Source organism: Paralichthys olivaceus, chromosome 22, assembly GCF_024713975.1.
Source record: "Paralichthys olivaceus isolate ysfri-2021 chromosome 22, ASM2471397v2, whole genome shotgun sequence".
Classification (NCBI taxonomy): domain Eukaryota; kingdom Metazoa; phylum Chordata; class Actinopteri; order Pleuronectiformes; family Paralichthyidae; genus Paralichthys; species Paralichthys olivaceus.
Genome location: NC_091114.1, coordinates 7,560,801 through 7,587,985, shown reverse-complemented (window position 1 = coordinate 7,587,985; position 27,185 = coordinate 7,560,801). Strand labels below are relative to the sequence as shown.

Genomic DNA, 27,185 nt, shown 5'->3' with positions numbered 1-27,185 from the left:
GCTGGCTGCAGTATAGGTCATCATGAGGGGCAGCTGCCGACTTTTTGTATTGTATTCTGTGTGCAGCAATAAAATAGCTGAGATCACAGCTCTGTGTCATGTGTGGTTAGTCACGAGATAACCCACCATAGTAAAAATCTGTGTATCAGTCATAAACCCGCTATGAGCAACCATGATCTCACTTTTACTTGCTGCCGTGAAACTGATCTGCTCTCTAGAAATGCACAAAATGAGTGTTGTCTTCTTGTGTTTCACCAGTAAGCTACTGCTAACATGAAGCTGCAGCAGGAGGAAATGTTTGCTTTACATTAGCAGCAACTTAATACAGCAGAATTTTAATTGGAATGTTGCCACAGACACAAAGATGTTATTGCAGATATATAAATTGCATAACTGCAATAATTTCATTAGTGGGCCACAGGCTCAATCAGCATTGTGTTACCTCATTATGCGACAGATAATGACATAGTTAGTTGCAGTTATAAAAAAAGGCAAATGTAAAGGGAGCAGAAATGAAGAATGGCCACTGCTTCTTGAGGTTCATTACCACCTCTACATTCAAATGTAGTTTAAAAATAAACACAGTGAATTTCTTTGAACACACTCCCAGTGGGTTAGGAGCCGTCAACAAAGTAGTGCATCAGGATTTTGCATGTGCCTGACCACGCACTGTTCACTAATAATTACATACGGGATGCCACTTCAGATGAGAAATGATTTCTCAGCAACAACTCAAAAACCAAAGGGCAAACTCTCTGGAGGTCTTCAAGAAATCATAAGCTAACTTCTGTGAATAAAGGTTTTTCTGCAATTCAACTTTAACTGTTATAATCCCTTATAATGCTGTTATGTTTCATATTGACGATAACTTACTGTTTAGACAGACGTGGAGCTGGAGAAAAGCTTTACAAAAGCATCAAACTTGCACATATCTCCAGTAATCTGGATCCCACAAAACTAAACATCACGCCACCAAGCATGTCAAATTTCATGAAGGTGAGGCCCAAAAGTTTGATGATTTGAGATGGACGGCCCATATGTGAGGGGAGGTTAAATTCATTAACTCAAACGTAAGACAGATACAGTATGAGCAAAGTCACTTGTTGGGACACTGAGCTTCAGGCATTTAGTTTAGAGGCCGGAGTGATTCCTGACACGCTGACGAGATGAACTGTGCTCGGTGTGAGGTGCTGGAGCCTGAACTGGCTGACCACTGCATCACTGGATAAACAGCAGGGTGTGGGACAGGGTTCTCACTCACTCACTCACACACACACACAAACACACACAAAATGTCTCATCTCCCCTTTAGAAAAGCTTTATTTGTTAGACATCTCTGACACATAAGCCCCAAAACGCTCAGGAAACTCCCCCCTTTGCAGCAGAACTGGCTATTACTGCAGGTATACATTACTGTAGCTGCAATCTAGATCGGATCAGCCCTCCAGTGTGGTCTGAGCACAGTCTGATTATTCTGACCTCATGTCTGAAGGTCTGTTCAGAAGCAAAGCAAGAGGATGTTTCTACAACTGCGACAAAGTAATCAGTGTTTGAATAAATTCTGTTAATTAACAGGGGAAACAATCGATAGAGGACGAGGCAGAGGGAGGAGAGGAGATAAGAAAACAACAGCTCATATTTACGATGCGGCTGACAACAGGAGAAGCAGCAGAGGGAACGAAGGATAAAGAAAGGAGGAGGAGGTTCTAAAGGATCTGAAGGAGATATACAGCCTGACTAATATGGACAGTGTGCATTTCTTTTTTACACTTTAGTCTTTTTCTCAAGCATAACCACAGAATCAGTAAGACACAGGCCTGACTCATATATATATATAGGCCTCTAGTGAGATGCACAGAATACGTAAAACCCTCCAATCATCTGGGGTGTACGTGCAGACAGACGATTCGAAACTAGATGGACGGATGCAACCTAAAAGTTCATGATCCTCTTGTTGGCCCTCATTTGTGCTTTTAGGAAACGAACTGTTTCTTGCAGAAGCAACAGCGGTTTCCTGTGGCAACCAGACTATAGGTGGCTTCAGCTTTCATGCTGTCGCTTATGTTTCCTGTTTATCACACTGTATATAAACCTTCTTCTTTCACTATTCGAGGTCCCACTCTGAGCGTACATGCTGAGTGTGAAACCCCACTGCAGAGCTTTACCCAAAGACAACTCTGGTCTGAGAAGCTCTTTATTTCACATCTCGAGATAACTTTCCACCGCGCAGGCTTGGAGGACACGAGCTGTTATATTTGACATCTGCAGCCTTACGTGGCACATGGTACATGGATACCCAGTGCATGCCAGTGGTTATGTGATATGCGTTAGTATGCACAGGGATTAAAAGTGATACGGAGTGTAGACAGAGATCATTTGTGATTAAAAGTGCCGCTTGCATGTAGCCTCATACTCTATACTCTATAACAACACTGACATAAAGAAAGAAAGTGATGTATGGGGAAAATAAAAAAAAGAATATTTGGTACTGGTGTGCACGGGTGTGCAGGCAGGGATGAATTTCAGCCACAGCCGTGCAGCACTGTTTGGCCACAGCCCCTCACAGCAGCTCCATTAGCCCAGACCAGAGTAGTGGGACAATTTCACCCAATTTGTCTGGCCTCTAATGCATTCATCTCCAGCAGGCGAGCTTGCAATGTTTAATTTTCAAATGCACTCCATCTCAGATTACAGCATTTCACCATGGCAAAGTGGAACTGATACTGTAGCCGCAAGTATGATAAGATAACCTGTAAGTTACTTTTTGGACGGCTTGAATTCTGACAGCTCAACAAGTAGATAAACAGCTACACCTACAAAAACTACCTGTCTGCAGGGAAACAGGATAAAGGCGGGGGCTCAGAGGAGCACCGTTCAGGGGTTTATGCAAAAAAAAAGGAAACACAAAGGCTGTCAAAGGTCAAAAGTGAAGGTAGAGGTAGAGAATCCAGACAGGGCAGCGACAAGTCTTAAGACAGAGTAACAAACACAAGGAACATGAGGGAACTGAAAATGTACCAAGGAGGTTATGTTTTCAGAGCTGAAGCACAACCTGATCCTGTCTAAGTAATATCACCATTTCACTGTTTTTTAGAGAACTGAAGAATTGAACGAAATAGCATTTTATATAACCTCGACACAGATCTTTGTATTAGATCTTATATCTTCTTGTGAATTTTGAGACAATTGATTTAACAACACTGAAAATGGCTTGAGTCATTTGAACCTTTTGTCGATGTTTTCCCAAAATTGGTCTGCTTTATTTAAGGAGACTTTTTCATGACCCTGGGCTCCAGACAAACCATTGGTGATGTCCCGAAAAAAACATACAAAATTGCAGCAAAACCTATTTTGTACAAATTACCAAAGTAGCCCCCATCGAACCTGCTTATTATGGTCTCCATTGTGAGAGAACATCCTCTCAGAAAAACACAGAGCAGAACTAGTTGACTTTGAGATCAGCCGAGTTTTCTGCCGGACACTCGACGATTCCGAGACTAATTGTCCATTATGTAGGTGGGAGTGTCTGATCCCACCTCGTTCTTGTAATGATAATGGCTTCTCGCAGTTAGCTGTTAATTACTGCTGCTGCCCGCATGTGTCTGAGAGTGTGTGTGTGTGTGTGTGTGTGTCTTTGCTCGTTATGCTGAGCACGCTCGCTTGAGTGTGTGCAGCCATGGGTGAAACCGCCCCTCTGCTGCGGAGAGACGAGGAGAGGGGAAAAAACAGGAGAGATAAAGTTAGATTGAAAGTCTTGCGAACAGGTGGGGTTCGTCCCTGTGTCACCCTGACCTTCTGATTCGTCCACTAGCACGCACACACACAAACACACACACACATTGACGAACACACATACAGAGTGTGTCTGTGGCCTGGTGGTGTCAGAGCAGGTGATTTCAGCAGTCTGCTCTCGACACCACCATCTGGCTTAACTGCAGGGAGCCACTCACACACAAACACACACACACACTATTTATGTCAGAAATAACTCACTTAAACACCATTGCTGACGCTAACAGCACACAGATTGAGAATAAGCACCCTGACGCACGCTCTGTTTCTATAGAAACACAGAAGAAACATTTACAGTAATTACAATATCTCACAGCAGCTTCAAATGCACGAACAAATTCCGCCGCATGAATAATTAATTTATGTTCACATAAATTTAAAAATATATCCAGCCTCAAATCAATTAGGATGCAGATGCCCTACTCTCACAGCTCCCTATATCTCCTCGGTGTCACTGTGCCTTTGCCCACCAGTAAAATATACGAGTCTCCGGAGCTCCTGACCAGGCCCTGCATTAAATTACAAGCACTGAAATATTAAACACAGCCGTTTGAGAGAGTTGTTGCGACCCTGAGCTGCTTTTCCCCAAAATCACTCAGTTAATCAGAGTGGGTGGGAATGGCACATCCCCCCATTTGGCTTTGTTTGGTGTAACTGCTCATTCTGTCTCCCCGACACTGTAACCAAATATGTATCTGACATCCATACTGCATACTAATGGCAAGCAGGGTTTGAGAATGTACTGTAATCACACTGAGGAAAAGACACTCAAAGATGAGGTCCCCTGTATGCACATAAATCTGCTTGTTTTTTGATATTTATATCAAGGATATAGGGAAGTTATTTAATATAAACTGCTAATGGTGGTGAAATTGATACATATAAGCAACTGTGACATACTGGGCTCTGTTTTTAACAATCTAATGGACTAAAGTGCATAAAGGAAGTGCATTAATGGTGTGTCCAAATCCACTTTTACTAGTTTAATGGGGGAAAAAAAGGTTTCAGTGTCTGGTGCATTGTTCCAAATGGTTCAACTGAGTGCCATTCCCTTTAAAGCAAAACTTTGTCACTTTTGACCTTAAAATAGCAGCTTCACATTAGTTTGATGAGTCAGTGACTTAAGGTAGAAAGAATAGCTTCACTTTCACACACCCCCTCACCCTGAATGTCTGTTCTTGCTCTATGTAACTTTGGTGAGCGGGTAGGATCTTCCGTGTCAAGCGTGTAATTGAATGATAGTCGCAGTTTAAACTGCCAGAATCAGGCGAAGCAAGTACAAGAGTGATGCTGAACTGTAGATCAGTTAAAAAGATTTAGAAGCCATTAAAAACCAGAGTTCATCTCCAATATTCACTGAAGGACAGTTAAAATATGAAGAATTCTAAATAGAGTTTGGTGGATTCATTACAGCAGCAGCTCCTTAGGTTCAGGATGCTAAGGATCATGGGTAATACCCCCTGTTTAGTTGCGTTTCAGTTGTCTACTTACAATTGTAAAAGCACACATACTTGTAAAGCAAGTTACTAGTACAGTAAGTAAACTCTACACATTGTGTCACCCACCAGCTCAGAGTTCAAACTGAGACTGAGACCTCGTTTCAGCCCCTGATGTAGATCTTTCCTAAGTGTCACATTAGATGAGACAGCATGTCTCCGACACTCCCATGGCACTGATGAGCAGAGCAGAGTGGAGCAAGGTCGAAACACACCAAGGGCAAGAACAGAAGATATGTGCTGCATGCCAACCACACACACTGACATAAGAAATTCATGGACTGAATTAAAGGCCCACCGTCCGGCAGCTTTTGAGACATTATAGTTGCTTGTATGGCTAAAAATTCTCACTTTTCCTTCTTTCGAGTCACTCTGTCTTTAAAAAAGCCCTTCATGTTTCTATTCCTGAAAGAACTTACTTCAACACACTGTCTTCCAGTGAGTGAAAGAACACAATCATGCCCAAGGGTAGAAGACCTAGGGTTGACCCAGAACTCGAGAGATTACATATCCGATCTGGCCTGGGAACGCCTCAGGATCCTCCAGGGCGAAGAACGTCTGGGATGCCCCACTTGGCCAAGCCTGGATAAGACAATGGATGGATGGACCCAGTCTTTCTTCTCCACTGCCTATTATCATGGATCACTCATCTTTCATTTTATCATGTTTATTTCTCCTTTTTAACACAGCTTGTTTTCCCGGCCAGTTTGATATCCATGTCCATCCATCGCTTCTTTCTTCTTAATATTTCTTTTTTGTCCTTGTTTATTCTCCTCATCGCCTTCCTCTGCTTGAGCTTCATTCAATCTGCAACAACCTTTAGCAGGATTTTCCCCAGAAATAATGACCCTGCTCAGAATCAGTGTTATTGTTCATTAAAGAGCTGGTCTGTCTCCGTTCTTTATCTCCAACATAATGGCCTCCATCTATTCGTTTCACCTTACATCATTACAGTGCTCTAATTAGGTTTCATCTTTTCCTACACACCATAGCAATCATCAATCCATTCTCCACCTCCATTCCTCCTTTTGCCACTTCTCACCCCCCCTCTTCACCACTATCAGGTCTTCAGCTCTTCCAGACACATGTATTTGTTCTCCAATGCTGGACTTCATCCCTCTCTTCCTTTATTTTCATGTTTCTTCTGGCCATTCCCCCGTTCATCACTCATCCTCCATTTCCTATTATCTGTCTCTTCTCTGAATGACAAAGTTTTCTCGTAACCTCTCCATCTTGGACATTTCTTTGTCATTTTAAACAGCCCACTTGTCTTTTCCTTCTATTTTCTTTAACCTCACTTCTCACAAGTCTCCTCTTCCTGGCTCTATTGATTTATACATTCACCAGTGCAGTAAAACAGCACCATCTGCACACATCAACGTCTCCGGAACATATGGCTACAAATGAGACGGCGCATACGTCAAACTCAGCAAAACTAATCATGTCAGCACTGGAATTAGCCGCCTTGTTTAATGATTTAGCACCAATCAAGTAATTTCTAGAAAGAAAGATAGAAAACTTGGCATAACCAAATTTCTGGCGCTTTTGGAAAATAAATTCTTAAATCTGCATCAACATTTTATGGGTTGTTCCCTGACACATATCACATCTCTCCATCAAGTCACGCGGTAATCCATCCCGTCATTTAAGTGTAATCCTGCTAACTAATAAACAAACAAATGCAGAGAAAACATAACTTCCATGGTAAAGGGAATCAAAAAACACAGCATATAACTGAAGCAAGAACCAAAAAACATGAGGAAATAACCAACTAATAAGAGAAAAAAAAACAACGTGACCTCATCCATACTTCTGAGGTTAGCCGCTAATGAAAAAGACATTTTTAATTATTCTGGCCCAGGACATCCTTTGAACCGTACTAACCTCTCGTGGTCTTTGAGAATGCATTTCAATTACCTGCTCATGTATTCCTTATTGATCCTGTGATGGACGAATGCCCGGATTCAGATATTGATCTGAGCCATGATCCATACACACAAAGCGAGAGGCCACTCATAGAGCACATTCAACAGGCATTAGAAAGCAGTTTAAGGGTTATTTCATTAAAACTGTGACTAATTAAATGACCTTTGACCTCTGGGCTATGAGCTGGACTGACAACTCTATTTCCATTTCTCTCCCTTTTAGTGTTTTACTTTAACTTGATTCATGACATCGCCATAAATTATACATGAATAATATCAAAAATCATACAAATTCAACCACCAAGTGAAACATTTATGACATTTCTTGCTCTCGCTCTCCCCCTTTCTGATTCTCTCGGGGTCTGCACAGTACACACACACACACATACGCGCACACACACTCACAGAATGACAGGTGTGTGTGTGTGTATGTGTGTGGACCTATAGCAAAGCAGCAGCGTGCGGACCAAGATTTCCAAAGGTCATACAGGAATATGGAGCTTACTGTCAAATACAAACACACATGTCTGCAAACACCACGCACGACACACACCTTTCTCATGCAATACAACACAGAGACACACAAGATTTAAAAAAACACACACAAAAACATTGGGTGAAATGTGAAATGCATTTTCATTTACATGTACAGGACACTAACACATATAGACACAGATACACACACCTCAGAGTGAGTTGTGGCCCTAATGGCACAATATTGAGTCGTGGGTGACTGATTGACTAACTGACGCAGCTGCCTTTTGCTGTCTGCATTGACAAAAGACAGAGCGATTCAATAATGTTTGTGGAGTCACACACACACACACACACACACACACACACACTGGATGGCTGGGCACTAAAGGTGTTTAAATCGTCTGTACGAGGACATTACACACTTTTCCAAAATGAAAACTTTACACGTAAAAAGAATATACATCCTTGAGTGCTCTTAACTTATTATTTATGATGAAGCAGTTTTACGGTGTATCCAATTCACCTACATTTCTCCCTCTCCTTATCACAATTCAAAGGTTTACACGTATTCACTGAGAGAAGACGAAGAGAAGATTGTCAGCACTCTCATGTCTGTTGTTCGGAAATTATGTTGTTTATGGACTGAAAGACTGAAAGCAGCTATAGCCACATCTAGAAAATCTTTGAAATCATTAGAACACATAACTTCTCCTCAAACCACAACAAGTCCTTTTAAATTTATTTTGGGCCTTAAAAGGGCACAACATGTAAATCAGTGCATTTTAGTAATATTAGTTTTGGTATATCATACTTTGGAGCTTTGGCTTACAAGGCTGGGGGCTTCTCTCTGCCTCTTGTCTACATGCCAAGCAACAAAGGCCCCAATGGGTGGATCCTTCTCGGGGCTAACATGTCCCAAGATTCATTGCCCTTCCTACACAACCCAAAATCCACTCAGACCATAACCACAGAACTCACCACTCCAGGGTGAACTCCCTGGGGATGTTACATGTAAGAAAAACGTGCAGTTGCAATCGTGACTACATAGTAACAACAAATCAAGCTGTCAAATACTTTCTCTGAGCCCTTTTCCTTTCTGCAGTTGCACCATTCAGCCCCTCCTCTTCCCATTTGGCCTCTGGTGCCCCGCAGGAGAGCTCAATATCAGCAGCAAGGCCTGTCTGCAGATGACAGGTCTGACTGCAAGTCATGTAGAGTAGATGTCTTTGCTTCAACTAGACCATGAGGCTTAGCTGCCTGACAACAGGACTCTCACTTTCTAATCACACAGACTTGACAAATTTTTCTCTGAAGACCTAAAAGGGGTTTAGTCTCTAGCAGTGGTCATCGCGTGCTTTGTGCTGTCAGAAGAGGATGGCGATCATGCCTTGGGCACCAATCACGTCAATAGTGTCATACTGTCAGCGGCAGAGCCAGACACAAAAGTGTCACGTCACAGCCTCAGCTTTCTTCAAACATGTCTGTGCAGTCAGACAGAAAAGTAGAAGAAAAAGTTCAACAAACAACAAAAAACAAACTGGGTTAAGTAATCACAAGGTGAACCAGTCACACCAAATGATGAGTGAGTAAGTAGGTTACATTTTGTTTCAAGCCTGTGAGCTGGTGCACTTTAAAACAGAACCCACATTCCACCTTAACGACACCGCTATGGAATTATTATTATAGAGTCTCACGTCCTCAATCCCTGCTGAGAGCAATATACCCCCCACCCAGCACCTTCAGGAGTGCTTTGATTTTTTTTCAATGTGGTGCAGCAGGTGAGTATCTCAAACTATTTTCAACCAGAGCACATGAGCTCAAAATCAACACTGAAATCTGACAGGAAAAACAGCATCAAAGAGGCTGTGCATACCCTGCAAACTCTGTATATACCCTAATCAGGCACTGGTCACTGCTGCTTATATATGGTAATAATGCCATTTCCTGACATCATCAAAATGGATACCATCTAATGATGAATGATTGGTTACTCTAAATAACTTGTAATTCCTGTCTCTAATTCTATTGACTGCAGAATTTAAAGCATTACTTTGCTATATGATGTCATAGTGATATCATGATGAAGTCATTCCTACCATATACTGTATGATGATGTATTATATATATATATATATATATATATATATATATACATATGTGAGCTGCAATGTTAAATTGGACCCAAGTGCAGAAAGCACACCACAGCCGTTATATAGCATGAAGTCTTCTGCCAAGAGAGCAAAGCAACTTCAACTGACCAACAACATTTGGCAACTACAACTGCCTTACACACAAATCTCTCTCCCACCTGCTGAAGTGACAGGACTGACTGAGCTGATGGCTTCTTGGCAAAAGGACCCCAGAGCTATAAATGATGGGTTAACAAGTAAAAGCACAGTGTTTATCATCTGCATTAAGGAAAACTATTAGAGCATATTGAGTAAAAATGATCTAACATGTAAACCTCACTCATGATGCTGTGTGGTGTTCATTAGTGAGGCGAACAGTGTCATTTAAAGGCTGTTGTTTGTGTTGCTGCAAGAAGACACTGTTTATCACAGTTTACAAGGTCCTGTTGTGATGAAAAAGGAAAAGGGGAGAACACTTAAGTGCAGTGTCTTGCTGCTGTTTAAATGATTGAATATAACTGTCACTGCTTACATACTTCCACCAGTCCTTCACATTGGCATGGTTGTTAAACAATGCATCCATTAAAGGTATCATTAGGCTTTCAGAAGCCCTGCACAAATACGGATAAAATTAAGTCAGAGTACGGACAGAGGGCTATGTAAATTTCTGTAGTATACATATCATAAAGCATAAATGAGCCTTTGGACCAATTTTAACCAACATTCAATGCTACAAGTCCTGGCAGTACACAAAAAGTACTGAAATGATTTGCACTAAAAGTGGTGGAGAGATGAGGCATGAAAGATGCAAGGATTTTTAATCACAACACTGGGATTTTGCAACACTTTGATCAATTTCTCAGGAAATACTATTTGAAGAAGCTCACGCCGAGGTTCATGTCTGACAATTGGATTAAAAAGATTCAGTTTTCATGTCAGATTAATGGTTTCGATCCAAACTCAGTCTATACCATGTTGAACCCCAAAAAACAAAACAGACTCATTACATTATTCCTGTGTGTAGGGTTTGCCCTAAAGGCAACCACTGATCCCACACACTCACTAGCTTATTCCTACACACACACACACACACACACACACACTTATATGCAGATACACACATAATCAGGATCCAGCAGCGCATCCTGCAGCAGATCTAAACAACGAATGTGCATCATCAGTATATCACATGCTATATCATCCAATACACTTCTCAGAAATAAATAGGGATATAGTGTGTGTGTGTGTGTGGTCGTGTGAGTGAGTGAGAGAGAGCGAGTTTGTCAAACAAAGGGAGAGAAGAAAGTTAAAGTAGGTCCAAAACTGTTGCCATGGGAATTAATGAGATACAAAAATCTTTAACGTAATCATCATGAGTGTAGAGGAGTGAGTGTGTGTGTGTGTGTGTGTGTGTGTGTGTGTGTGTGTGAGTGTGTGTGTGTGAAGCCGGAACGACACAAGAGAAATGAGAAATCCTCAGTGAAATGAGTTTAGTTCGAGCCCCCCGGCTCCTTCTCTATCTTTGGATCGATGCTGTTTTCTCGCTTTAAACCAGGACAAGGTTTGACAGGGCGGTGGAAGGAGGTCAATAAAAACACACACCATGTATACTGAAGATTTCTGAGCAAATCACCTTTGCGCCTGCCTGTCATTTCTCTTCTAAAATATTAATTCAACTGCTGTTTTTGACCAACAGCTGCAGGCAGCACAGCTCTGAAAGCAGGAAGAGCTTCCCCAGCAGACGGAGTAGCAGTGAGTTTGGAAGAGCATGAGTGGGCTTTTGACTGGAAAGTTGCCAGTTTAAATTCCTTGACAGGCTTTTGATAAATGTGAGTATGTATTGATTTTCTATTGAGTAAAATCAATACATACAATCCCCTTGACCATCACAAGATTTAGAGTCATGGTGCCTTTGAGCAAGGAATCAAATAATTCCAATAAAAGGCAGCTTGAAAAACATGCTTGAGATATTTAGGATAGGTAATCCATCAGTTTACATTTGATAACCTTTATCTTTTTTTATTCTCTGTCAATACATGATATACTGGTGGTGAGAGCCAGTGTGAAAATCATTATTTGTTTGATTTAAGTGAGAGTCTTAGAGTGAGCTTTCTGTCCTTGAAGTTTGCAAATCCACCCATTAGGTCGGGAGGCTGGAACCAATCACAGAAGACACTGAGTGAGAGGCGGAGCCAACATCATGCAGGGTTTACATAAGCCGTTTTTAGACATGACCTCCAGGTAAAATCTGGAGAATTGGATACGGATTACCTGCAGTTCTGCTTTCACACATGCATAAGGAAGCAGCGGGAGGCTCTCTGCACAAAACAACAGCCTCCACAACAGCAACAAATCCCCCGAATTATTCAGGTGAGAGGTGGAGGATGCAGGAAGTGTGCAGGTGCAGGAAGTGACGTGTTAGCTCCGCTGCATAGATCACGTGCATCTGCAGGGTTCAGTGCATGTCTGAGAGCAACTCTACTGAGTCCTACATCCATTCACACTCATAGTCACACCTACGGCAAATTTCGAGTCTCTATTTAACTAAACTGTGGACTGTGAGAGGAAACTGGAGCACTCGGAGAAAAACCACTAAGGGAGAGTGCAATACAGAGAGCCCGAACTTTGATTTGATTCTGAAGCATTCCTGCTGTGAGGTGACAATGCTAACCACTGTACCATGAGCTGGCCCTTGGATTGCAACTGCATTTTCAAAACAAACATGCCAAACCATTCTCTTTTACTGCATTTCCAAAACAAAGGTGCCAAACCGTTCTCTTTTAGGGTTCATGTCAAGCAAGGTTCCAGTTTCTGCAGCTTTTCATACCATACTGAAATTAACTGCAAGTAAAGGCTCCACAACAGCTATCATTCTAAATCTTTCAAGATGCAATGGATTTGATCAGTATCAATATTCATAATGTAAAGGTGTCATATGTGGTGATGTACCCACAGAGAATTATCCCCTGCTCTTGCAGTGTAAACTCAGCTCTACAAAGCACTTTAACTTTGGTTTATGAGCTGCCGTTTTTGAAGCCTTGAGTTTGGCATTTTGTACAGCACCATCTTGGTGAAATAAAACCAGACGTAACCATGTTAAGAGGAGAAGGGGATAAGCCTGAGAGCTGCAGGACACTGTACGCCTGCCAACACCTGCAACCGGCACCCATTGGATCGTACTAGCTGCCAATCACGTTATCCATGCCCCAATGCTGTGCTTGAAACTAGAAGCTATAAACTCCATAGCTAAATGTTTACAGATGTTTCAAATCAACTGAGATGATTTACCTCTACAGAAACAGATTTCATTTTGCAACCAGTGCAGTCGTCCGCTGATGGTCATTCAAAGGCATTTTTGCATTGGCTTCACTTTCCAGACCCAAAGTCTACGTCCATTTTTATATATAGTCTTTGCTTTCAGCTCATTGTTTGCAGCTTAAATGTTTTGGATCAGTCTCACCAGACCTCAGCAGCATCGTTTCCAGGAAGCGGTTGGCAGCAAAACCAGACACCAAAAAAGCTCGAATAAACTCTGTGTGACCCCACAGTACATTACCTGCTCAACAACCACAGAGAAAGGGCAAGCTAATGAACACAGTGGAGCATTCAGCAGATTAACAGCCACATATCGTTCCCAGCACTGGGTGGAGACACTGTTTAGGATCTTTCAGTTATTGTTTTGGTTTACTGGTTCAGTCACAAGGCTCTCATCAACATTGATTTCTGATGCGACAAACTGCTGGATGCATAAATTGGCAAATTCAGCTACAATATGTGAATGTTGTGTTTACAGAACATTCACATAAATGAATATATTTCAATAGATCTGTAAACATATTTCGATAGATCTGTGTCGATGTAGAACACCAGTCTGTGTGTTGATCTTGATGACAATCCCAATTTCTCAAACCCCTAAAATGGGCATGTGCATGTGCATGTGCATGTGCATGCTCATGTGTGAGTGCGTGCTCCAAAGTTCGATTAGGGAGTTCTTGCTTTCTTAAATGGGTCAAATTAAGGTTGATCAATAGATCCGCAGATCTAGAGGTCGATGCGTCCTCACTGAGGGAGGCATGAAAGAGCTTTTGAAGCTTTCGACTCTCGCCCTCAACCAGTGGATCAGAGAGAAACAAGCATTCATTACACAGGTATTCACACACAGCTACTACACACTACAACACACACAAAGCTGACCACAAGTTTGCTCTAATGGTCCTGCTCCCACCTTCATGATTTTTTTCATGCATGTGCTCGTTAAGTGTGTGTACTACTATGTGTATGCAATTTGAGTGGGTGGGAGTGCATGTGAATATCCAGAGATAACACACTGCACAGCATTTATTCAGTCTTTGAAGCCAGTAATTGGCAAGGGCTCATTGTGAGGGTGCAGAGATGTACACGTGTGACGCTTGCATGTGTGGGTGCCTGTATACCTGTGTGTATCAGCGGCTATTATCTACTTTGATCAATCTAAAAGCATGTTTGAAGCTACAATTGAGATCCAAGCAAGCAACAGATTTTTCCTGCTAGTAATGGCAGAGGAGGAAAGGAAAGGTTCTGCACTAGGAAAAACACCAGGCAAAAATAACAGTCGGCAAAGGAAAAGAGCGAGGTAGAGAAAAAGAGCAACGGCGAACAGTACAGAGCAGGAAATGAGAAAAGTGTCATTGGGCCCTTTAGGCTGTACAGGCCACAGAGGTTTGGTCGTATCAGCAGACAAATGAATGGTGAAATGCGTATGAATGTTTCATTCTACCTCTAGATTAGACATACATTAGAGAATGAACTTAATGAACATGGCCTTAGGACTGGAGGTTAATAACTACACTGTCTTTGGAAAGACATGATCAGAGATGAGAGGGACAAAAAAAATAACTGTAGGGACTCAGGGAAAAAAACTTGCATGGCATTCACAGATTGGTGCCCCTGCACGTGTATGAGCCTCTGCATGAGATGTGTATTGTCAAAATGAATTGCTCTGTGCTCTCACTCCTGCAGCGCAGAGAGAAGCCATTCTCAGCAGGTCTGTGCAATGGCTAGTATTTTAGCAAATCTACCAACGTTAGTATATCATGCTGTGTGTAGCAGACTATAAAAGTAAGGTGAACCGTTTTCGGTTTTACACACAGACTGTATATAAAGAACGAGAATGTGTCTCTAACAACCGGAGGATGGAGCCCAGGCGTCGAGGTCCCGCCCATACACATGCTTGACCAATCGCAAGTCAGTCTCAGCCGTCAACCATCATATTTCACCTCGTTTCTATAGCATCAAATAACTAATTAAAACCAAACATACAAAAGAAACTAACACTATACCATACATAATTTATAAAATGGGAGAAACTGTCATTGAGAAAAATGTATTTAACGTGTGATTTGACTTTGCTTGTATTTTGTTAGACGTCCAATCTGCTAACATAGAGGAGATGATTTTTGAACCAGTGCTTCTTATAGGCAGATAATTGACTTTCTATGGAAATGGAGACATGGAAACGTTGTGTTCATGCATGCACATGGACTCTGCTCTCTGAGAGCGCAAGTCATGTTGCAGATGTTTGTATTCAGTATGTGCTGCGTTTGTTTTGTTTTGATGTGTGTGTGTGTGTGTGTGTGTGTGATGTTGAGAGGTACTGGCAGCACAGTGCTCAGACTTCCATCCCTTGCTAATGTCACACACAGCGAGGATAGCAGAGAGCCTGAGGGAGCTAGCGAGCTAAAACACACACACACACACACACACACACACACACACACACACACACACACACACACACACACACACTTCTGAGCAGGCTGTTCATTTAAGTGTTATTTTTCTGCTGCAGGGCCCTGATGACACACACATGTACTCGCACAGAGTTCACAAATAAAAGTCGTCACAATGTTTGAACACACTTACCATGCGTACACACACACACACACACACACACACACACACACACACACGCACACACGCACACACACGCACACACACACGCTCTAAGGGAACCTCCGTTTTTTGCACCACCCACACCCTGGACGCCTTCACACCTTCACCCAAAGCCTCTCTCCATTATTATGTCACAGCCATTTGCGGCGGCCGAGGTGTTTACACCAAGTGACATAGAGTTGTAGCTAAAAACCATAGGAGGAATCGAGATTTTAGGGGATCAGCAATCACTTTATGAACGCAGAATCACCAGCAGCGGACTTAGTCAAACTGACTTGTTTGTGCATCTGCAAGTTCATGGTAAATGCCAGTGACAACAACAGTAACAACAGGGAAATGGGAGGTTTTTGCAAGAGGAGGGCATGAAAACAAAATGATTCTCCTGCCAAAACAAGGGCAGTGGTATTTTACAATGTAAAGATGTAAAATATTCCTTTAAAAGTAAAATTCTGCATTTGATATCCTACATAAGCAAAGGTAGAGAAGCGTATTCACCAAAATGTATTTTTTTAAAAAGGATCAAAAGCTTAAAGTACAAGTAATCTTTCTGCAGAAGTGTTTCTAATCATTGTTTTTGTGTGTATGGAAATTTGGAAAGATTATTTTAAAGCTTTTTTTAAACCAAAATCTGAACTAAACAATCTAAAAAGTTTGGAGGGGAAGTTAAGTCATAGGAATCTGATATGTGACATGGAGTCCATTTTTATAAGTGGTTACAAGCAAGGAATGTTGTAAACCACCTGTTTAATATATAGAAATGTGCTGTACTTTAATAGCATATCATATTTTGTTTAATGTAAAATATTAGTTTGTAAATTTACTAGTAATTGCAGCTGTAGAAGATGAAATGGAAATTTAAAAAGATAAGAAGTATAAAGAGCAGCATACTCAAGTACAGCACAAGTACCTAAGCTGCAGAAGTGTAGAATAGATATAGTTAAATAATAGAATAAACAGAGAATAAAATAAAATAGTATATACTAAATACTATATAATAACAATTAGACACAGAAGCTAAAACTTACAGTGGTAGCATTACATCCACTAGTGTTGTGCTTGAATGAGTGGTGCAAAAAGTGACAGTGCGTCAGCAAGGGCAGTGTATGCAATTGAAACATAAGCAATATCAGTGCACACCAGGGTATCAACTGATATGATTGTTAAATTTTACATGGATTGTTTGCATTAATATTGATGAAAAATGAAGTAGTTCAAATAGACAATCTATTATATACAGTATATGACATGGTACAGTTGTTTTCTCTCCACCTATCACTCTCTACTCCACCTCCTTGTTTTCTCCTAATCTCCTTTTCTCCGTCGCTCTCCCTCCAGCTCCACTGCCTCGTCACCGCTCTCCTCCAGCTAAGAAATAAGTGCACATTACAAGTCCTTTGGCCCTTCGCTCAGCCACACTCATAAAGAGCTGGCACTGCCCTGCACTCTCTCTCCTCCATTTCTTTAATTTCAAAAGTAAATACCCCTGTGGTGACGAGAAATCACTGCTTCTTTAGTCGAATGCCAAAAAGTAGCGTGTGCGTGTGTGTGTGTGTGTGGGCCGGTGAGCGTTGCCAAGAAGCAGTACAGTTTGATAACAGAGCAGATGGATAACATGACTGCTTTTGATTTGTTTGTGTTCAGGAAACGGGAGCGACAGAGCTGTGGTAAAACTAATGAAGTTAAATGGAAGCAAGTCTTTCATTAGCTCTCTGCTTTCCTGTGTGATGAAGCCCCACACTGCCCTTTTTATTTTTCTTTCATTTCACAGGAGCAGAGCAGAGAGGCGGTGAAAAATGCTCCACGGCCTGAATGCATTTCCAAAGAAGATCATTATTTTCGAAAGAAACGATAAAAATGCGGCTTTATTATCAGGTTTACACTGACACCCATGCACACTTAGTGGCTCAGAGAGGACACAAAACTTCCACATGCACGCAGACAAACCATGAAACGCTGCACACTGAAGCAGAGTATAAAGAGAAATGGCTCTGAATTGTTTGGCTTTTTGTGCACCAGTGGCGTGTGAGGGTTCCGAAAAGAGATAGAAAAGCTGGAGATGTGCATTGAGTGTGTTTGAAAGAGGGAAAAAAAAAACTGAGAGGGAATGAGAGAGGCAATAGCATGACAACAGAGTGGATTATGGGTATTTAAGAGGGCCTGTCGTCCACTCCTGCCTGCTACATTTCATTTACTGTTGTTTTCCCATCAATCGCTCCTGTGATCCTCATCCCTCCTTTAATCCAATTAGTCAAATCACCAGACACGACAAAACTTCATCTACACATGTAAACACACAAAACCACCCGGTCCGATGAAGCTGACACTTGCAAGATTTCACAAACATGCACGCACTCGTGAACACACCGTCACACACATCGCATGCCGAGACCCCCCTGCAGTCATGCATGCAACGTGGCTGGACAGCTTGTGTGTGTGTGTGGAGTCTTATCAGATTATATAAACCAGGTTTGGGTTTATGCTGCTGTGCCAGATTATGCACTGACAAAAAGAAGAAGAGGAGGCTGCATGGGCAAGAGAAAGATTGAAATAGCAAAAGGATAGCGGGCACACGAGAGCGAAATGGATGAGTAAATCAGGAAAAATAATGTTAAATTAGAGTTTCGGTACAGAGTCAGCTCTCTGATGATTGAAGGGGACTTTGAACCAGGCAGGAAGAGAGAAATAAGATCATATGGGAGAGGTGGTGGGAAAACTGACGGGGGGGAGAGGTGAGGCATCAGGGCAGAGGTAGTAGACAACTCAGGAGTGTAGCGACAGACAGACAATGGAGGAGGGCACAGGGTGAGGAGAGAATAATGAGAAACAGAGGGGAGAGAGAGGAAGAAAGAAGAGAGGACAGATGACGGAGATGTGGGAGTGGGAGCGAGTGTAGATGACGGGAGGAAAAGAGAGAGAGGGAAGGAAATGAAAATGACAAGAAAAGAGGAGGAAGGTGAAATGTAGTTATAATAAATCGCAATAAATCAAATGAATAATGTCAATTTGATAATTTCTGCATAGAGCACATATGTGACGGTCCTACATTGTTATTAGGGCTCAAGGTTTCACTTATCTCCTTCCAGGAATATAACTCCTATTATCAGGAAAACGTCTCGCTATGAAATATGAAGTAATAATATTAATATCTTAATATCCACTATGAATGAAATGACAACTGTGCGTGCCACCTCAAAGCCGAGGATTCGATTTGTCAGCCAGGGGGCCCTATAATTTGAAAGCAACGTTTAAAATCAAGTATTTATATATAAATATATATATATATATATATATATATATATATAAGTATATTAGTAGCCGGCTCAGCATTTTAGAATGTTTCAGCTTATTTGGTTTTGAGGCCTGTTACCAAAGACTGTATGTAAAGATGGACGACGTGAGACAAGCTCAACGGTGAAGGGAAAGTATCGTGATCAACCCCTGGTGGCTGGCTGCAGTATAGGTCATAAATCCTGCCTCTCACGCATCTCAAAAGCCAAAACTTTTACTTTGAAGGCGGTCAGTCTCTGTTTGAGTCTCTCGATTTCCAGGTTGAATTTTTTTTCACTGTACAAGCTGGAGAAAGAAACAAATCACTCAGAGTCTCTCTGAGTTGGAATGTTCGTCCTCATCCGATGCGACAACAGACGTTAACAGCTTTTAGACAACATCAGCTATCGAACAATAAGATCACACCCAAGAAAATAAGAAATTCTGCTGATGACTATTGTGAATTACTTGCTTCTAATTGATTTATTACTCCGTTCAGTCAATCCGAAGGCTGTCTCATGGCAATAGAGGCACATGGTTTGAGTAAAGCCTGCATGCTTGAAAGTTTTACTTGTGTTACATTTTGCCAAAGAACTGGACTGTAGGCTGAAGTCTGAAACATGAAGGTTTATGGCGAGAGACGCACAGACACAAGCTGAACTTTGGGAGGAACAGAGAGGGGGAGAGACAGAGGGATGGAGAAAATGAGAGAGGGAAAGCAGCACAAAGAGGGTGGAGAGGGAGAGAGGAAAGGAAATTACAGGGCAGAGAAGGGAGGGGAAATGTAGAGGGAGCCAGATGCACAGAGAGAGAGAAAACTGTCAGGAAATAAATGTGTGCTTGAGAAACAAGTGCTTCATCTGTTTGACAACCAGTAGCCACTCCGAAGATTTATTTCTCCTTAAAAAAATGCCTCCTACATCTGTCTTCTTCACATGATGCATGCCACCCATTCAAAAAAGCTTAAAAGGTCAGTGTATTTTTCATCCGTGCCCATTTTCACAGACGACTGGACACGTCTGTGACTGTCCATTTTGCCATTCATGAAATCAAAACAGCAGATTGTGCTGACTCTGGCCTCGGAGAGCAACTGAGAAAAGGACAGACGCTGTTTCTTTTCTTTCCCTCCCCTCATGTCTGTTCCTCCGACTTCCACTAACCATAACCACCTTAGTCATTTCTCTCCTCTTAGCAGTCTCATGCTGCCAAGCCTCACACCAGCCCTGAAATGTAATTTAAGGCAACAACAACACTGCTGACAACAATAATAACATCTCCACGGCAGTCTGCCCTGTGAGTCATGGCACACACACACACACACACACACACACACAGACACAGCGACAGCTACGGACAGATTCACAGACACGGTGAACATCTCTCCCACGCATTGTCGCCAGTTCAAGTGTGTGTCATATGCTGAGGTTACTCCTAAAACAAATGGCTCTCCTTCACCTTGGGCTTTCTATTCTTGGCGGCGGCAGGAAGAGCTGCTCTGCATATCAATGTCCGGCTCATCAAGTGTGTGTGCGTCTGTTTGGAAGTTGACATCTGTCTGATTTAGGTGGTTCTGTGTCGGTCTGTGTGTGTGTGTGTGCGTGTATTGTTGTATTCTCCCTTTAGACGTCTGCAATCATAGCTTTCATGACATGTGATTCACTGAAATACTTGTATGGAAAAGGTGAAATGCATTGTGGGGAATCTGGTTTTCTTTTGTTAGCTCTCTTAGATGCAAATAACTTTATAAATTAGTATAGGCAAGGGAAGTGATATTGAAGCAGATTATAACAGTGTTTGCAATGAAAGCCAAACACTGATATAATCTGCTTCAGACGCTGAGAATTTAAAGTTTTAGTCAATGTTGGCAATTCTGTCAGCTCTTCAGAAAACACTGAGGTTTTAGATGGCTGTCTTCAAACAACAAAACAATTTCAAGTGTGCTTTTATTCTTTTAAGAATGTCAAGGTCATATTTCCCGGATGTTACAACACAGAAGGGCAAAGACACGTTTTAATGAAGAATTGTTCTATCATGGCTTTAATTTTCCATGACACAGAGATTTGCTTTATCCTTTTGGGATAGCAGGCCATGTAGGACTGACCAGTGATGTGAAAAAAATGGAGGGTGCAACAGTTTGAACTTAATGAAATTAGGAGCAGAATACATATGGAGGCGATTTGCTGTAAAAATGGCATAGACAAGTGGATGCAGTGGTGGGTTGGGAACTAAAATCTTTACCTGCTGTGGATAAATGTCTGTGGATGAGGAGATTATCATTTTAATGTCTGGAATCAGTCACAATAGTGCTCATTAGCCTGCGGGCACAGATGCACTCACAGCCAAGAGGGAGAAATCGCAGAGCTGGTGTCCCGTGATTTGTTTGCTGACAGTGGCTCTTCACCTTTAAATGCTTATTTATTTCCAGTCAGTGAATTACGGGGAATATACTATGAGAGGAGTGTTGTAGTTTTCTTTTTAGAGCACTCACTTATCCCTTCACTTGAGGATGGAGACTTATGCTGAAACACATGGGCCTTTTTACTGCATCACATCTGGATCTATTGAGGTACTGTCAGTGAGAAGCTGCCGAGACTGTGATCAACTGTTCAATGTTTGACTTGTTGTTAATTGATGCTTCTGCTTCAAGTTATCTACATTGGTCCATTACTTGAGCTGTTTTCATACATGAAAGCCACACAATGGGGTCTGGACGTTCTGCAGAGTTTACAGAAGGAGAGTCTCCGCTTAGACGGCTTCACAGCAACAGAGAAATTCAAGCAAGGGGCAGCATCAATTCTGCTGCAGAGATCACATGTTTTTGTTGACATTGAGTCAACGCCAACTTTGGCCGTTTTCGCCAAAACATCTTCAGTGTCTTGAATGCGTATGTCTGTTCTTTTTAATGTTTTCTTCTATGTCAGTTTTGCTTCTGTTGTGTGATAGAAACTTCATCAACACGTCCACTCGCTTGGTTTGAATCCTCTGAAGGATCTACTGCTGCGTTCTCACATGGGCTCATTTGGACATAATCCAGACTATAGGGGCAGGCAGAAACAACTCAGGAGAAAGTCTGCAGCAAACTGACTTTTGAGATTTGTGTTCTCACATTCGGCCCCTGAGGAGTTTGTCCAGAGCTCAGTGCATGTCTGAAAGCAGTTTTCTGGACATAAAAAGCTCAAGAAAGCAAGCTATAATGCTGAAGTAATAGTTTTAAAAAAGTGGATTTTTCACACTCTCTGCAGCCACCTTTCACCTGCCGTCTCCGACATTAAATGCGGTTGCATGAGGAGTTTACACACGGCCTGTGATAAATGCAGTGAGTTCAAACACTGACTTTTGCCAAGACTAAAGCAATCCTGCAATATCTTACTGTCCTGTCTCCGATCAAGCTCCCTGGTACTGGTCAATACCGAGACAGAGAAAAACGCTGCGTGCAGCATTCAGCGCTAGAAGCTATTAAGGACTCTGTTCATCATTAGCCGCTTTCCCTGTGAAGGACTAAGCGCGGCGCGTGAGTGAGCGAGGGCCAAATCACTCTGCCGCGTGAGTGCGATCAACGCTGCTACACTGGAAACTGCTGTCCAGCTTGGAAACCAAAACCATTTGGCAATAAACGTGTTAAAGCGAATCCCTGAAGTGATGCTTTGGGAGTGGTTGGAAGCTGATTGGGATGATTGATGTGTGAGGGGCAAACCTGTTTGTCCCCCGCAAGGGAAATTCGGGTGATATTAGGTCGGCACTACTCATCTTTATATATATTTTTTTTAACTCAGATGGTGTTTCCCAGCAGTGTCGTGATATATCAGATGTCATGCTGCGTTTTCTAGTTTTTATGGCCGAATTTAACAAATGCACATTCTGGCAGGCGTGGTAGTCCAAAGTTTTATGGTTTTAAGAACTGCCCCTTGGCCTTCATTCTCAGAACACGCTGCGGCAGTGTAGGCCCGACTTTGTGCCGTAGTTACAGAGGCGATGAACACATATATCACTGTCCTCACATTCTATTGTTACAGCAAATTAATTAATCAACCTGTTGGAGGCCAAGCTTCAAACCCCAAGGCGGGGGGGGACTTGCAGTTGATGCAGTAAGATTAAAATGCCTATTGAAATTATTCTGAATAAGCGGTGATCCAAATGGATGACGGAGATGGAGTGTTGGCTTTAAACATTTAAATCAAACCACTGTTTTAGTGGCCTCAGAGGGAACATAAAAAAACAAATGTATGGTATGTTAAAGATTTGAATGTGTCACCTCTAGGGACCATCTACCACTTCTGACTACATCCCCTTTTTCAACTGGTCAAAAACCCACCAACATCAGGTAAAATCTTGCTTTTGTCTGCAGTGGAAATGGACCCTGCAGTAGACACGGATTTTAATTAGCTCGGGTTCCAATCGAGAGCGATGTAAACGCGACGCCTGGGTGAATGCGCTAATTTGGCAAGACAGCAATGGGAGAGAGCGAGTCAGTTGTCGTGAAGTCAAACATGACGCACAGGGACGGAAAAAAAACAGAAAGGCAATCTCCTCTAAACTCAATGGGAAAATAGTCAATCGCATATTTTAGGTGGTTTACTTGCATTTCAAAAACCTCATCTGCTGATGTTGCTTAAAAGAATCATATGACAAGACACAGCCACAGCAGTGTGCTGTGTAAATATAATCAATTATGCAATTACTGTAAAAACATAAAAATATTAATTGTTCCATCAATCCATTATTAATACTGCTTATCCTCTTGGGGGTCACATGGGCTAGAATTGGGTGAGAGGCTGGGTACATCAGCATATCCTTGTCAAACCAGGATTCGAACCGAGAACCTTCTTTCTCATTTGCTTTCCTTTATTGGGAAATGTATTTTTTCCCCTGCTCCTTCTTTTAATTTTTTCTTTTTCTACTCTCCTTTCATCATCTGCCCCCTGCTGTCCCATTAACAACACAAGGCATCTATCTCCAGGGCCAACAACAAGCCCCCTTCCACCCTGTCAACACTAACGACATGCAACACACACACACAAACACACACACACACACACACTTGAGAGAGGAGGATTATGACCGCGAGGACTTTCCTATCCCTCCCAGCCATTGTACAGACACACCATGCTGACAGAAGTGGGATCCCTAGGTTCAGCAACCGGTAACAAGTGCACAAATAACCCCAGACCAGAGTGCCAGTGATACACATAACCAGATTAACGTGGACAAGAATAGAGGCGGAGACGTGGGTAAAAGGAAGTGGGTGTGTTGTTGAAGTCATTAATGGATTAGATGAGGATACACTCACAGGTAAGGGCAGGGAAACACTGACGGAAAAGTGAGAGAGTCTTGGGTATTTTTGGCACTGGCATAAACACACAGAGACTTAGTCAGTACACAGGCAAGCACTTATTAAGCCCGTACACAAAACACACACGCTTACCTAGAGGCAGACTATAAATGTGACAGCTCAACCAAAATCAATGTCAATATTGACATTTCTGGGATAAGGCCGCTCACAAAATAATGAATAAATGCATGTGCTTTAACTTCCTGACGCCTGGTTTCTTTGCAGTTGTTGACAGTCACAGATCAACCACGATGTTTAAGTGGACAGATGGACAACCTGCCCAAAGTATACAAATACAAAATACATAGAGCAAATACAGAGAGTGGGATGTCGTCTTTTTTTTAAATTAGAGCTCTGATGGAAATTCAATTGAAATCATCAAGTTTCTCTTTCGTTTCCGAGTCTACCTCTTTCGGTGGAACAAAATTTTGGTCTGTTGGTCAGAGGCGTCTTTCACACCTGTTATTTTGCTTAGGGCACAACTCAAAACACCAACCGCGGCTTGGCTTCCTAAATCAGAAAACACTGAAATAAACTTCTGAACCGGTGCATGAGGGAACTGTTGTATCCACCCTGCAGACGTGGCCCACATTTCAGTAACTGGACAGTCACAGCATCGAAGACGCTTTAACACAAAGACTTCATGTTGCTGACGTAAGCTGAAAAATGGTTTGAGATATGCAAATTAATGTTTAGCCTACATTTCCTGAGACAGCTTGGGTCCTTGAATTATTGAGAGGGCGACATATCTTTAATTTATTATTTATCATTGTTGAAAAAAGTCCCCATAACTATCGTCACATTGCCATTTGCTCAGCTATTGCAATAAAACTACCACCGCCATCATCGTCATCATCATTACTTTAATATATATAATCTCACTTATTATAATCAATAATAATAATATCAATCGAATCCTTGGAACCATCATTAAAATTACCATCATTTGCCATTACCATGATAATTATCATCACAATCATTTTCAAGATCATCATTAACACTGTAACGACGATTATCTTCTTCATCATCATCATCATCCCCAGAACTCATCATCTTCATCATAATGATGCACCAGCATTTGTACTGTTTTTATGCTTATTGAGAACCTTTAAATCTTCATCATCTTCATCATCTTCATCATCATCACCAGCATTTTTACAGTTTTTATTTTTACTAACATCATTTTAATATGCTTTATCATTATGCTTTCTATAATCCAGCTGCCATGATCCAAACTACCATCATCACCATCATTAACATAATAACATTTTCCATCATCTTCATCACCACTATTTACTCTATTTTGTTTCTTTTACCTCATCTTCATCATCAAGCTACCCCTATTTTCAGTTATCCTCATCATCACTTATAATTTAGTTGATCTTAATCACCTAATCCCTTTTCGTCCTTATTTTCTTCATCAGACCCACAGAGTTTACTGTCCATACAGTATATATATATATTCCATATGGCTGTAATAAATTTTCACATAATTTAATTACACTTACAGTCTGTCCCTTCCTGCCCTGCACCCTGACCCTGCGCACTCCCTCTGGCCAACACCAGCTTCACAGCCTGCAAAGTCCACGACCCCGTTCGACAGGGTTACAGTCCTGCAACTGAGGGGAAATATCACGGATAATCTCCCTCCAGCGGAGACAGCTCACCGGTCAGGTTCTCCGGTTTACGCACGGACACTTTGCATATTTTCTCAGCGGACTGCGCGCTGGAGAAATGCTTGATTGGAGCGGTACTGATGGTTTCATCTGGACGTGCATTGGGGAAGGGGCTCGGTGGTGTCGCACGCACCTGAGTGATGGAGAGAGAGACCCCCACCGGTCCTGCATGTCTTCCCGGTGTCTCCATCAGCTCATCCTCCACCTGACCTCACAGCTCCGAGCCCCTACTTTACGCACGAACCGATCCGCGCAGACCACCACCACCCGCTGCAATTAACGCGGCTGTCAGAGGGATCGCACGTCTCCCTTCACTCGTGTCACACGCACGGCTCGACAAATGCAATCATTATAAATGCGCGTTAATAACAGAGGTAATACACACGTTTGTTTGCGTCCTCTCAGCGGTTCGGCGCTGTGGAAGAAGCCAGTGTCTGGATCCGTTCATTCATTCACGCGCTCATCCCTCCATCTGTTCATGCTTCCCTCCGCTCAGCCCCTCACCCAGACACCGAATAAACGACCGAGCACGCGCACTTCATCCGCTGGCTCGCTCGCGCGTTATTGCACCCTCCCCTCTCTCTCTCTCTCTCAGTCTCTCTCTCATAGCTAAGGATGGGGAGGAAAAAGAGAGAGAGAGACATGGAGGGAGGCTGAGGAAGGATGAGCTGATGTGAGCAGGAGAGGAGGGATCATCATTGGGCTTGACGGTGTGTGTGTGTGTGTGTGTGTGTGTGTGTGTGTGTGTGTGTGTGTGTGTGTGCGTGCGCGCGATTGGGGGACACTCAATGAGTGTGAACCAAAGAAGTGTGCATGACCAGCAGGAGAGGAGAGGAGAGGAGAGAGAAGAGAAGAGAACAGAACAGATTAGGAGAGAGAGAAGAGAAGAGAGGCACCAACCATGAAGCACAAACTTCCTAGGGACCTTTTGTCCCTCAACTCTCATTTGCTGTTCTGTATCTCATACTATCAGATAAAGGCTTTTATCAACCCCCCCCCCCCCCCCCCCCAAAAAAAAAAAACGAACCCCACTTCATTTACCTAATCAATTTAGCTAGTAAATAATGAATGGAGAAAAGTAGACAACAATTTTGATCACATTACTAATACTAACACGATCAGAGAAGATCCTCAAGATCCAAACTACCTGAACTGTGTAAATC

The 27,185-nt window shown here is 42.3% G+C and overlaps 1 protein-coding gene across 4 annotated transcripts in view; it reads right to left on the bottom strand.

The window, feature by feature from the left end:
* slc8a4b (solute carrier family 8 member 4b) overlaps window positions 1–27,185 on the bottom strand; it is a 99,270-nt gene that overhangs the window by 58,040 nt on the left and 14,045 nt on the right. For 2 of the 4 annotated variants that reach the window (XM_020095652.2, XM_020095650.2), the window contains exon 1: window positions 26,408–26,546. The exons of the other annotated variants lie outside the window; for them this stretch is intronic. The gene's annotated coding sequence lies outside the window, so the exon portion shown is untranslated. Of the gene's footprint in view, window positions 1–26,407; window positions 26,547–27,185 lie in introns of those variants that run through there. 4 annotated transcript variants of the gene reach the window in all.